The sequence below is a fragment of the Schistocerca nitens genome, chromosome 8 (assembly GCF_023898315.1).
Source record: "Schistocerca nitens isolate TAMUIC-IGC-003100 chromosome 8, iqSchNite1.1, whole genome shotgun sequence".
Taxonomy (NCBI): domain Eukaryota; kingdom Metazoa; phylum Arthropoda; class Insecta; order Orthoptera; family Acrididae; genus Schistocerca; species Schistocerca nitens.
In genome coordinates this window covers 629,051,087-629,064,994 of record NC_064621.1, presented here as the reverse complement: position 1 = coordinate 629,064,994, position 13,908 = coordinate 629,051,087, and positions in this window count along the sequence as shown.

Sequence of the window (13,908 nt, the reverse complement as noted above, 5' to 3'; positions counted from 1 at the left end):
GTGACTTATTAAACTGATAGTTCGGTAATTTTACATCTGTCATCACCTGCTTTCTTTGGGATTGGAATTATTATATTCTTCTTGAAGTTGTAACCTCCCCCTCACTTATCGACCTTAATGACAGTGAAAAATTAAACCGCGAATACCTAATGGAAATTTGGGAAAGCAATCGTCACCGAAGTTAATCTGTCGGTAAAGAGAGAGGAAAGGGTAACATCTAAATGAAAGGAAAAATGCAAATGAAACTGGTGGAAATTAATTTTGAAAAGGGTTAAAGTTAATAAAGAAAGTAAATGTGCGGCCGTTACGTTAACAATTAACTAGCGGTAATTAGATATTTGAGATTTGGGGGAAATCACGGTCGCCAGTCCTAAGGACAATTACTATAGTAACTGAAAAAGAAATGTTATTACACATATAATTAGCACTAGAAGCGTGGCAACTGAAGGTTGACACGTGTAGTGTGAAAACTAAAAGTTTGTCAGAAGTAATAAATTTCGCTACACTCTGACTTAATTTAGCAAAAGAATCAATAAAACCGGAAAATCGAAAGTTAATTTAGTGACTGAAGTTAATAGTGAGCTAACTTTCTGAAGCACATCGAAATCCAGTAATATACGGTTAGTCTTGGACTACCTCAACAATCATTTCAAAAGCAACTTGACTCTACGCAATTTAGAAACAAGAGATTTAACTTTGAACTTGAATTAAATGATTCTGAACAGTTAACAATAGTACAATTTAGTACGTACCAAGCTGAGCTGCAGTCACAGGTAAGCTAAAATATGCTAACAAAACTCGCACTCTTAATTTGTGCTCGTGTAATCTAAATATTGTAGCCAGCTATGAATACTTTAACTGAACTTTGAAATTAAAGCAGTGAAATCTAATTATATTATTTTAATGCTGGCGTTTGAATTTCTACGACACTCGGGTTCATTTCGGAAAAGGAAGGGACCCTGCTTGGCAATGCAATTCGGACAATGAGCAACAAAGGTTCATGCTAAGTTGCTGTAATTTTGCGAGGCAAATGGAACAATTTGAAAAGCTGAGGTCTGCCATACAGTTCTGAAACTTTACGTGCTTTTAGTCTTGCTTGTTGGTTGATTGAAGGTTTGAAGCCGTCGATCGAGGAGGTGGCGACAGTCACTCATTGTCAGCCGTCGCTGTTGCAGACACGGTCACCAGGCGAAACGGGCTCTTGATGTGCGCCAGCTAATGCTTCCTGTCCACGACACCATGTCAGAAACTATCATCGCAAGTCGAGCGCAATTACATGCTGCTAAACCCCGAAAGCGCGGCAACTCGCGGGAGCGTCACACAACACACCTGCTCGACTCGCTACTTCAGCCAGACACTCTCTGCTCGCGCTCCACGCGGCAGAGTTAACACTACCAAAGATCCTAAACACTTTGGTTCTCCACACGACCTATCGATGTATTCGTTCGATATTATAGTTTTCCCTAGGCCAGACCCAGCGTATAATTACAAATAATCTTTACACAACAAGCCAATTAAACATCGACATAAATGCATATATATATACAAATAGTAAAACAATTACAATATACAAAGACACAGAAACGTCATATATTCAGGTAACAAACCAAGGAAAAAAATTTATAGTACAGTAGATGGAAATAGGAGGATATGCATTCCCGGCGTTACACGTGCCCCACATTGTCTGAGGATGTTCGTGTAACGTAAACAGACTCAGAAAATGTCCCAAAAAAGAAACAGCGGAAATGCATATGCTCAAAACGTCAAAAAAATTTAGCATTCGTCTAATTAAGCATAAACCAATTTTTAGACAATAATAATTGAGTGGAGACACTCCTCATCTTATTCCACTCTGTCATCTTGCACAAAATAAAACAGGTTGACAACATATTAAAATTCATAGAAAACATAGAAAATGGTTTAGCTATTCTAAAAATCAAAATTCCTAGCAGTATCAAGAAATGGAATACTATTTACAAAATTAATCAGAGTACATGGTCATAAAAACAGGTAGATCAAAATACGCAAATTAATAATTAATTACATAGAATACACACGTTATATAACTTTTTCATAATTAATACTCTCGCCATGAGAGTCCACTTAACGCTAAACAAGAAAATAATATACAGCAGATCGACAAAAACATAAATATTGACAGCAGAATTCTTTCACATCAGCTGTCCGGGAAGAAAAACAACTCCACCTTCCGTACCCGCAAGTACAAAGAATGCCGACAGCGGCACAAGAGCCGACAGCTGCACAAGAGCCGACAGCGGCTTCGCCTTGCCAGTATTGTTGCGCCCGCCTGTGCGGCACGCTTGATCTCACTCCCCCTTGTAACGGCTTTTCCAGAACGTCCGTTTCACTGAATTCTTTCGGAAAAACTCACTCCCGAGTAATCTCAAGGAGTCCATAAACACTATCACAGTGGATAACTCAACACTGTCCATCATCACACGCATGTACTAGCCTGAAACTTAAAACAGCGTCTAAGTACATCGGCAATGACTAGTAAATCACATATTTATGAAATCTTACAGCTATTTACAAAATCATATTTACCTTCCTTAATCTACTGTGACTCAGCTGAAAACTTAAACTAGCAGCTTGGATTTTTCAGTTGATTAGTTCATGATTAAATTGATTAAAATTAAATTGATTAATCAAAATTAATTACTTATTAATTACAATTTCTTTAATGACCTTGGTCAGTCCAAAGCATGGCAATCTAGCAAATCGTTAAATCTTACACTCTATTTTACATACTGTACAAATTACACATTGTGTGGTATTAATCGATCCTAGGTCGGTACAATTTCAAGTCTACAATGTTCCGTATACCTAATAGTTTTCCAGAGCTTGGATACTCTAAGCAATAAGCATTTGTGTGAGGTATACCAATGACTTTATATGGTCCATTATAAACAAACTTAAATTTAGAGATTTCATGGTCTATCTCGCTCGATTTGTCATGAGCTTTTACAAGTACTAAGTCTCCGATAGCAAACTTAGCAAAACGCGCTTTAGCGTCAGGACGACGTATGCCAGCATCGACTTTTAGCCTCATTACTTCTCGCAAACGATCTTTTTTCACACCAATACTAATGTCAATCCGTGGAGGGAATTTGATTATCTCTTCCAATTCACTTTCTACACTTTTGTCAATGACGAAATTCATCACGTTACGGCAGTTCAAACTCATTCCTACGTCAATGTCATCCGGCCAGTTAACAATGTGTATAGGCTGGTATTGCCTATGCGCACCGTCTCCTGCCTCGTCAAAACTAACTACTATTGTTTTATCTTGTGACGTACATGTCAAAGTTCTGCTTTCGCAGTTAATCACTGCATGGTACTTTAATAGCCAATCTCACCCGATAATTACTTTCGTAGTTAAGTCTGGCACGACGACAAACTCTTGTTCAAATCGTGCCCCACATATCTCGAAGTTGACAAAAATCTGTTTTGTGACCGGTTTACTGGCCTTCCCAGTAGCACCGATAATTTTCACTCCTGTTACTGGCATAACTTCGATGCCAGGTCTGTCTTTCAGTAACTCAAATATTTTCCCAGATACAGCACTCAATTCTGCACCGGTGTCAGTCAACACGTTTAGTTGTAGGTCGTGCATATTAACAGACACTACTATCTGTCTACACTTGTCCTCGACTGTTTCTTTATTTTCCCATAGTAAATCCTCGTCTATATCCAGGTCATTCCAGAAAAAACCATCCGGCTTTGATCCTAAATCCGGCTTATCTGGCGGCCTTTTCAGCCTCTGTTCACATACAGTTTTAATTTCAACACGTTTGTCCTGAGGCTTAGTCTGTAGCTTCGCCTCCAATACCGAAACCTTTTCCTGCAATTCGCCAACTAGTGAGTGTTGCTTTGCTATCAATTCACTAATTGTCACCTTCGTTGATTCCTCTTTGGTCAGATTGATCTCATCTGCCAATCTACCTGGAGGAATGTGCCCAGTAGTATCTGCAATTACTTCCTCTGGATCTGCGCAACTCACACTGCTACCGTCTGACCGTAAAACGTCAGCTCTAACCTCATACACGCTGTAATCTACGTGCTTTTCTACCATTCGTGTCCGGCTATCACTAAAATTCTCGTAATCTTTCTCCTCAATACTTTCGCAATGTTTAAACTGGAGGTTTGCGTCGGATGGGTCGGCTACTTCTACCACTATAACTTTCGGTAAAGTCTGCCGGTTAGGGCCAGAACTTTCCGTTACTACTTCAACATCCAACTCCTGCGGGACGAAACACGACGAATCTTGCTCGTGCCCCCCATTAACATCAACTATTTCTGGTAAAGTCTGCCGGTTAGGGCCAGAACTTTCTATCACTTCACAAACACTATCTTCCAGTGGGACGAGACGCGGCAAATCCCGCACGCGCTCCCCATAAACACTTCTTCCATACAGACCCCTATAATCTCTTAGTTCGTCGTATAAGCGACCGAACTGCCTTAACCAGACCTCATCCCTCTCTGCATCCCCTCGCTCGATGACGGACGTTTTATCCGACATCTGATCTTCTCTCAACACTTGCGAATCATTCTTAAACTCAATCTCCAGTTCCGCTGTGGGTATTACAGCTGCCACTTTATAATCGATTTCCGGAACACTACTTAAATTGTTCTCACTGACAGTGAATGTATTTTCTACTGCCGTGTCTACAGCTGATCTACTACTTGTGGGCGCACTCCTTTCTCCTAATACTGGCACACTCTCCCGCCGTTGATTATTCCATACGGAATTTTCATAACGACGACACCTGGGTTTTCTCTTGTTATTGGGCCTCCAAAATTTCTCCACGCTCGGTCGGCCCCTCACCGGCGCGGCTAATGGTTTCCCTGTCTCGTCCCAGCAGATCCACTCCCCGGATGCTGCTGAGGCGGCTCATCACACCCTCTGGCGTTATTACTATTCTGCGAAGCCCGTATCACGCTAGTATGATACTGGTTTCCGTCATTCCTGTTATTATTTGCATTGTATCGATTGTCATTACGGCCCGAACCACTATTGTTATTGCTGCCAGGATTACGGTATGCATTATTCCCATAGTTATGATTGTTGTGGTTGCTGTGGTACCCGTTGTTGTTACCACGGCCTCTACCAGTATCGCGATTATTGCGCCAATTGTCCTCGTCCTCAACTCTTTCCAGGAAATCATTGATTGTCTTGTAATTGCTTCCTACGTAGCGTTTTGTATCATCTGGAAGCTTCTTGTAGAGTTCCCAAACTATTTCGGTTTCCGTGCGGCGATCACGCAAATATTCCAACTTGCGGATCCAGCCCTCACAAAACTCCTTCATCGAGCCGCGCGAATTCGCATCGAAAGGCCTCGATACGACAAATTCGCGCCATACACTTTGCTGTTTTTGCTCTGACCAGTATTCAGCCAGAAACAAATTTTTGAACTCGTCAAAAGTCAGGTTCGTAATATTGAGGTTTAAGCCCCAACGCTTGGCATCACCAGCCAACACATCAATAACCGCATTAATTTTTCTCTCATTAGTCCATGATCTGGGTAAAACTCTTTCACAATTTTTAATGAAATCCGTCGCGTGTATACCGCCTTTTTTCAAGGGGTCGAACCGCTCCTCTTTCGTCAACAATTCCGAACTATGTGCACAGATTGGCACATAGCTCTGTTTTTCTTCAAGTTTCTTTTCTAACTCCGACACTCTCGTAATCACTTGGCAAGTGGTTGTCGCAAGCGTTTCCACTTCCCTCTTTTTCTCTTCGCAGGTATTAGCCTGCTTCCTCACTTTGGCATCTACTTCGGATACTAAAGCCTTTAAAGTTTCCACCTTCTGTTGATCCTCTTTTCTCACTAATTGAATTTGTTCCGTCACCTTATTGTCGATGATTGGAGCAACTGCTTCTCCTACACTTTTCTCGATTCTGCTAATTTCGGAATTAAAACGCGTATTTATGCTCGCAATTTCCGCCTGAACGCCTATCATTTCCTGTTTAAGATTACCGAGTTCGGTATTAATCACAACAATATCTTCTCTGATTTCATCAACTTTTGTGTTAACAACTACAACATTGTTCTTAACAACATTAATAGCTTTGTTCTGATCGTCTAGCTTTCGTTCAATTTTTTCAAACTGAGCTTCTTGCTTGGCAGCCTGAGCTTCTTGCTTGGCAGCCTGATCTTCTTGCTTGGCAGACAGAGCTTCTTGCTTGGCAGCCTGAGCTTCTTGTTTGGCAGACAGAGCTTTAATTTCTGCCGATTGACTCTTGATTTCGTTAATCAAAACATTCAATAAATCAGTTAAATTCCCGGAAACTACCGGTTTTACCTCCGTAGCGGCTTCCTCTTTAATAGTCCCCCCGTATACGTCATCAAGGGATTCCGATTTGATTTTCACTTCCGATTACGAACATTTTCTAATGTTTGGAATTCAATTTCTGCTCTTTGTTGCGTTTCGGCGGTCGCGTCTTTCATGCTAGCCGCCTGCCCTGAACAATGGGTACCGCGGTGCGCGTTTCCCACTGTTCGACCGATTATTCCGTACCCAAGTCTACCAAATTTTGGCAATTGTTGCCTTCACTCATTTTAATAATTTTCAATATAAATGCCAAATCTCAAATCTAATTAGGATTCCTCACACTAATATTCTCGCTGACGTATCGACCATTTCGTAACCAGTACTTTGTTACGAGATTTGCACAATGCAAAATTCGTGTCCAGAACAACCTAAAATCTGAAGATTGTCCTGTCACCAGGTCGCCACGTGTAACCTCCCCCTCACTTATCGACCTTAATGACAGTGAAAAATTAAACCGCGTGTACCTAATGGAAATTTGGGAAAGCAATCGTCACCGAAGTTAATCTGTCGGTAAAGAGGGAGGAAAGGGTTACGTCTAAATGAAAGGAAAAATGCAAATGAAACTGGTGGAAATTAATTTTGAAAAGGGTTAAAGTTAATAAAGAAAGTAAATGTGCGGCCGTTACGTTAACAATTAACTAGCGGTAATTAGATATTTGAGATTTGGGGGAAATCACGGTCGCCAGTCCTAAGGACAATTACTATAGTAACTGAAAAAGAAATGTTATTACACATATAATTAGCACTAGAAGCGTGGCAACTGAAGGTTGACACGTGTAGTGTGAAAACTGAAAGTTTGTCAGAAGTAATAAATTTCGCTACACTCTGACTTAATTTAGCAAAAGAATCAATAAAACCGGAAAATCGAAAGTTAATTTAGTGACTGAAGTTAATAGTGAGCTAACTTTCTGAAGCACATCGAAATCCAGTAAAATACGGTTAGTCTTGGACTACCTCAACAATCATTTCAAAAGCAACTTGACTCTACGCAATTTAGAAACAAGAGATTTAACTTTGAACTTGAATTAAATGATTCTGAACAGTTAACAATAGTACAATTTAGTACGTACCAAGCTGAGCTGCAGTCACAGGTAAGCTAAAATATGCTAACAAAACTCGCACTCTTAATTTGTGCTCGTGTAATCTAAATATTGTAGCCAGCTATGAATACTTTAACTGAACTTTGAAATTAAAGCAGTGAAATCTAATTATATTATTTTAATGCTGGCGTTTGAATTTCAACGACATTCGGGTTCATTTCGGAAAAGGAATGGACCCTGCTTGGCAATGCAATTCGGACAATGAGCAACAAAGGTTCATGCTAAGTTGCTGTAATTTTGCGAGGCAAATGGAACAATTTGAAAAGCTGAGGTCTGCCATACAGTTCTGAAACTTTACGTGCTTTTAGTCTTGCTTGTTGGTTGATTGAAGGTTTGAAGCCGTCGATCGAGGAGGTGGCGACAGTCACTCATTGTCGGCCGTCGCTGTTGCAGAAGCTGGATGCTGGCGCGCCTTCTTCTCGACACGGTCACCAGGCGAAACGCGCTCTTGATGTGCGCCAGCTAATGCCTCCCGTCCGCGACACCATGTCAGAAACTATCATCGCAAGTTGAGCGCAATTACATGCTGCTAAACCCCGAAAGCGCGGCAACTCGCGGGAGCGTCACACAACACACCTGCTCCACTCGCTACTCCAGCCAGACTCTCTCTGCTCGCGCTCCACGCGGCAGAGTTAACACTACCAAAGATCCTAAACACTTTGGTTCTCCACACGACCTATCGATGTATTCGTTCGATATTATAGTTTTCCCTAGGCCAGACCCAGCGTATAAATACAAATAATCTTTACACAACAAACCAATTAAACATCGACATAAATGCATATATATACAAATAGTAAAACAATTACAATATACAAAGACACAGAAACGTCATATATTCAGGTAACAAACCAAGGAAAAAAAATTATAGTACAATAGATGGAAATAGGAGGATATGCATATCCGACTTTGTAACAAGTCAGGGTATTTCGCCTGTCTCATACATCTTGCTCACCAGATGGTAGAGTTTTGTCAGGACTGGCTCTCCCAAAGCTATCAGTAGTTTTAATGGAATGTAGTGTGCTCCTGGGGCCTTGTTTCGCCTTAAGTCTCTTAGTGCTCTGTCAAACTCTTCACGCACTATGATATCTCCCATTTCATCTTTATCTACATCCTCTTCCATTTACATAATATTATCCTCAAATACATCACTCTTGTACAGACCCTCTATATACTCCTTCCACCTTTCTACTTTCTCTTCTTTGCTTAGAACTGGGTTTCCATCTGAGCTCTTGATATTCATACAAGTGGTTCTTTTTTCTTCAAAGGTCTGTCTAATTTTTCTGTAGGCAGTATCTATCTTACCCCTAGTGAGATATGCCTCTACATCCTTACATTTGTCCTCTAGTCATGCCTGCTTAGCCATTTTGCACTTCCTGTCGATCTCATTTTTGAGACGTTTGTATTCCTTTTTGCCTGCTTCTTTTACTGCATTTTGATATTTTCTCCTTTCATCAATTAAATTCAATATTTCTTCTGTTACCCAAGGATTTCTTCTAGCCGTCGTCTTCTTACCTACTTGATCCTCTGCTGACTTCACTATTTCATCCCTCAAAGCTACCCATTCTTCTTCTACTGTATTTCTTTCCCCATTCCTGTCAATCGCTCCCTAATGTTCTCCCTGAACTTCTCCACAATATCTGGTTCTGTCAGTTTATCCAGATCCCATCTCATTAAATTTCCACCTTTTTGCAGTTTGTTCTGTTTTAATCTATAGTTCATAACTAATAGATTGTGGTCAGAGTCCACATCTGCCCCTGGAAATGTCTTACAATTTAAAACCTAGTTCCCAAATCTCTGTCTTACCATTATACACTGCTGGCCACCGTAAATGCAACACCCTGAAGGAAGCATCCGAATCAAGTGAAATTTACACCATGGGTTTGCAGCGATGAGATATTCATCTCATTAGAATTTCAGCGCAGACGCACATCACGCGCGCCTGTGGCGCCACCTCATAGCGCCATTTAAGGCTTGTCGATTTCGACGAGTGTACGTTCGGCACGTGTGTTTACCTTGTGGTTGTTTCACAAGACGATCAGTTATGCCTCGTAGACAACAGCGAACATCGTTTGATCAAGTATCCGAGTTCGACAGAGGAAGGATAGTGGCTTACCGAGATTGTGGATTATCATACAGAGAAATCGCTAGTCGTGTTGGACGAAACCAAACAACTGTAATGCGGATATGTGACCGTTGGATGCAGGAGGGTACGACGGACCGACGTGGTCGATCGCATTCACCTCGGTGCACCACTGCACGCACTGATAGGCAAATTGTGCGCATGGCAGTGACGGATCGCTCAGTGACATCCCGAACCATAGCACAGCACATTGCGTCTGTAACGCATCATCCAGTGTCTGCGCGACGCCGTTTACAGCAGAGTGGTCTGTCCGCAAGACGTCCATTGCTTCGTCTACCTTTGACGCAGAACCACAGACGTATCCGTCGCCAATGGTGTGATGACAGACGGATGTGGACGGCAGAATGGAATGACGTTGTCTTTACTGACGAGGCACGCTTCTGTCTGCAGCACCACGATGGTCGGATTCGAGTGTGGAGACACCGTGGAGAGAGGATGCTGGACAGCTGCATTATGCACCGCCACACTGGTCTTGCACCGGGTATTATGGTATGGGGCGGTATTGGATATTACTCTCGCACGCCTCTAGTACGCATTGCCGGTACTTTAAATAGCCGGCGCTACATATCCGAGGTGCTGGAGCCAGTTGTCCTTCCTTACCTTCAGGGCTCGGCCACAGCCATATTTCAACAGGATAATGCGCGACCACACGTGGCACGCATTGTCCAAAGACTCTTCGCCAACAACCAGATTGAAGTGCTTCCCTGGCCGGCTCGCTCTCCGGATCTTTCGCCGATAGAAAACATGTGGTCCATGGTTGCTCAACGAGTGACCCAGATTACATCCCCAGCTGCCACACCAGATGATCTTTGGCAACGTGTGGAAGCTGCTTGGGCTGCTGTACCCCAGGAACACATCCAACGTCTCTTTGACTCAATGCCGAGACGTGTGGCAGCAGTGATCTCCAACAATGGTGGCTACTCTGGCTACTGATTCTGGCAGGAACCACATGTCACAGATGTCTGTAAACGTAATCATTTGATACTTGGTCAACAGTTATCTACAAAATAAATTTTGTTGTGCTACCTCTTGTCTTTCTTGGTGTTGCATTTACGGTGGCCAGCAGTGTATAATCCATCTGAAACCTTCGCATCTCCAGGCGTCTTCCATGTATTCAACCTTCTTTTATGATTCTTGAACCAAGTGTTAGCTATGATTAAGTTATGCTCTGTGCAAAATTCCACCAGGCTGCTTCTCTTTCATTTCTTATCCCCATTCCATATTGAGCTACTACGTTTCCTTCTCTTCCTTTTCCTACTATAGAATTCCAGTCACCCTTGACTATTAAATTTTCGTCTTCCTTCACTATCTGAATAATTTATTTTATCTCATAATACATTTCATCAATCTCGTCGTCATCTGCGGAGCTAGTTGGCATATAAACTTGTACTACTGTGGTAGGCGTGGGCTTTGTGTCTATCTTGACCACAATAATGCGTTCACTATGCTGTTTGTAGTAGCTTACCCCCATTCCTATTTTTTATTCATTATTATACGTATTCCTGCATTTCCCCTGATTGGTTTTGTAATTATAACCTTGTATTCACCTGACCCACTATATCTAACTTTAACCTATCCATTTCCGTTTTTAAATTTTGTAACCTATCTGCCCGATTTAGGTATCTGACATTCGACGCTCCAATCCGTAGAACGCCAGTTTTCTTTCTCCTGATAACAATGTCCTCCTGATTAGTCCCCGCCCGGAGATCCGAATGGGGGAGTACTTTACCTCCGGAATATTTTGCCCATGTCATGGAGAATAAAGTTGCAAAATGTTAGTTGTGTTTCTTTTACTTATGAATCTTTCAGATTTTTTGTATAAAAAACTCCGAGGCGTTGGTTTTGAGTACAGACTCATATTTTCCATCATTAAGAATATAAATACAATTATCTGAAGGCTTTGCTACCGCATCTTCACAAATTCACAACCAAAGTATCCCCTTTCAGCCTAACCTTGGATTTGAGTTACGCTATAGAGCGATATACCACCACAGTTCAGGTATCGTATTTACATCCATTGGCTTCGCAAATACACAACCAAACTACTCACAAGAATTTCATCACACGTTTTTTAATCAACGTTTCGTCAAAAATTCAAATAGTTTTGTTCCTGACAGAGTACATTCTTATATGTGAATTGTAACGTTCTTTTAATAAGATAACTTTACGATTAGGTTGAATGAATGTCTGAACTGTAGAATGGATACAAAACTCGAGTTATCGGGTAGCGTGTTGTAATTGCAAGTGGTGTGCCTACTCTGTATTATTGTTTGCAAAAATATACGCATCCATTGGGGAAAGCAACTCCCAATACTGATAAATACTGTAACTGCAGAAACACATTCGGCCCCTTAGGCACTGAATTCCCTGCCCCTGTTGAAAACAGGTAACTTTGGTCCTTGTGCACATAACAATAAATTAAATTGTCTTACCTCTAAAGCAGCAACGGTGAAACGCGATATATTCTAGTCTATAAGGAAAAAAATATGAATGCTAGCTACAGGCTCAGCAGTGTGTAATTCTGGCCATAATACTTTAAATACATATTAAATTATTTTGGCTGATAAAGAAGCACATTTAAGAAAATGCAGTTTGTTTGAAAAATATATAACCTGGACAGGGAGGCGGTGCAGATTGTGGTGAATTACTAAAACTGATTTTTTTTGTGAAATTATATTGCAAGTTAAGTTTGTCTTTTCAAAAACATTTGACAAGCAAGTTTACATTGGTCTAAAACAAAGTATATCATATGTAATAATTGACCCACAAATAATGAGATTTTTACAGCAAGTATTATCTAACCTCAATAATCCAGCATAAATGCAAATCATCAAATTACATATAGCTCCGTGAACCAATCTAAGAAACATTAAAAACGAGAAATATCTAACTAGCATTTTTATCAGTAAGTTTACGTACATTCTGGGGTTGCTAAATAATTACAAATTATCAGCCAACTCATCTATACTAACGCGCTGGCTTAATGAAAATCATAATTATTTAACATCTTTACCTTGCTTGCATGAAGACTTCTGCTTCCATGTTCTCCATGTTAATCCAACACTTGGTTGCTTCACAGAGCACACCACCAAAACAGCCTACACCATCCTCTTTCGTTCACAGACAGCTACCTGCAACTGTGCGCCAAGCGCACTCTCACTCCAACAACACTATCTCAGACGAGAAGCAGTATCTTTGGCTCTGCCGTCGTGCACAGTTAGCGAGAGCCTATCACAGACAGACATCGTTTGTAGTATGCTACACTACTGGTCATTAAAATTGCTACACCAAGAACAAGTGCGGCCGATGAACGGGTGTTCATTGGACAAATATTACTGGAACTCACATGTGATTACATTTTCACGCAATTTGGGTGCATAGATCCTGAGAAATCAGTACCCAGAACAACAACCACCTCTGGCCGTAATAACGGCCTTGATACGCCTGGGTATTGAGTTAGACCTTGGATGGCCAGTACACGTACAGCTGCCCATGCAGCGTCAACACGGTACCACAGTTCATCAAGAGTAGTGACTGGCGTATTGTGACGAGCCAGTTGCTAGGCCACCATTGACCAGACGTTTTCAATTGGTGAGAGATCTGGTGGCCAGGGCAGCAGTCGAACATTTTCTGTTTCGAGAAAGGCCCGTACAGGGCCTGCAACATGCGGTCGTGCATTATCCTTCTGAAATGTAGGGTTTCGCAGGGATCGAATGAGGGGTAGAGCCACGGGTCGCAACACATCAAAGTGCCGTCAATGCGAACAAGAGGTGACCGAGACGTGTAACCTATTGCACCACATACCATCATGCCGGGTAATACGCCAGTATGGCGATGACGAATACACGCTTCCAATGTACGTTCAACGCGATGTCGCCAAACACGGATGCGACCATCATGATGCTGTAAACAGAACCTCGATTCATCCGAAAAAATGACGTTTTGCCATTCGGGCACACAGGTTGGTCGTTGAGTACACCATCGCAGGCGCTCCTGTCTGTGATGCAGCGTCAAGGGTAACCGCAGCCACGGTCTCCGAGCTGATAGTCCGTGCTGCTGCAAACGTCGTCGAACTGTTCGTGCAGATGGTTGTTGTCTTGCAAACGTCCCTATCTGTTGACTCAGGGATCGAGACGTGGCTGTACCATCCGTTACCGCCATGCGTTTAAGATGCCTGTCATCTTGACTGCTAGTGATACGAGGCCGTTGGGATCCAGCATGGCGTTCCGTATTACCCTCCTGGACCCACCGATTCCATATTCTGCTAACAGTCATTGGATCTCGACCAACGCGAGCAGTAATGTCGCGATA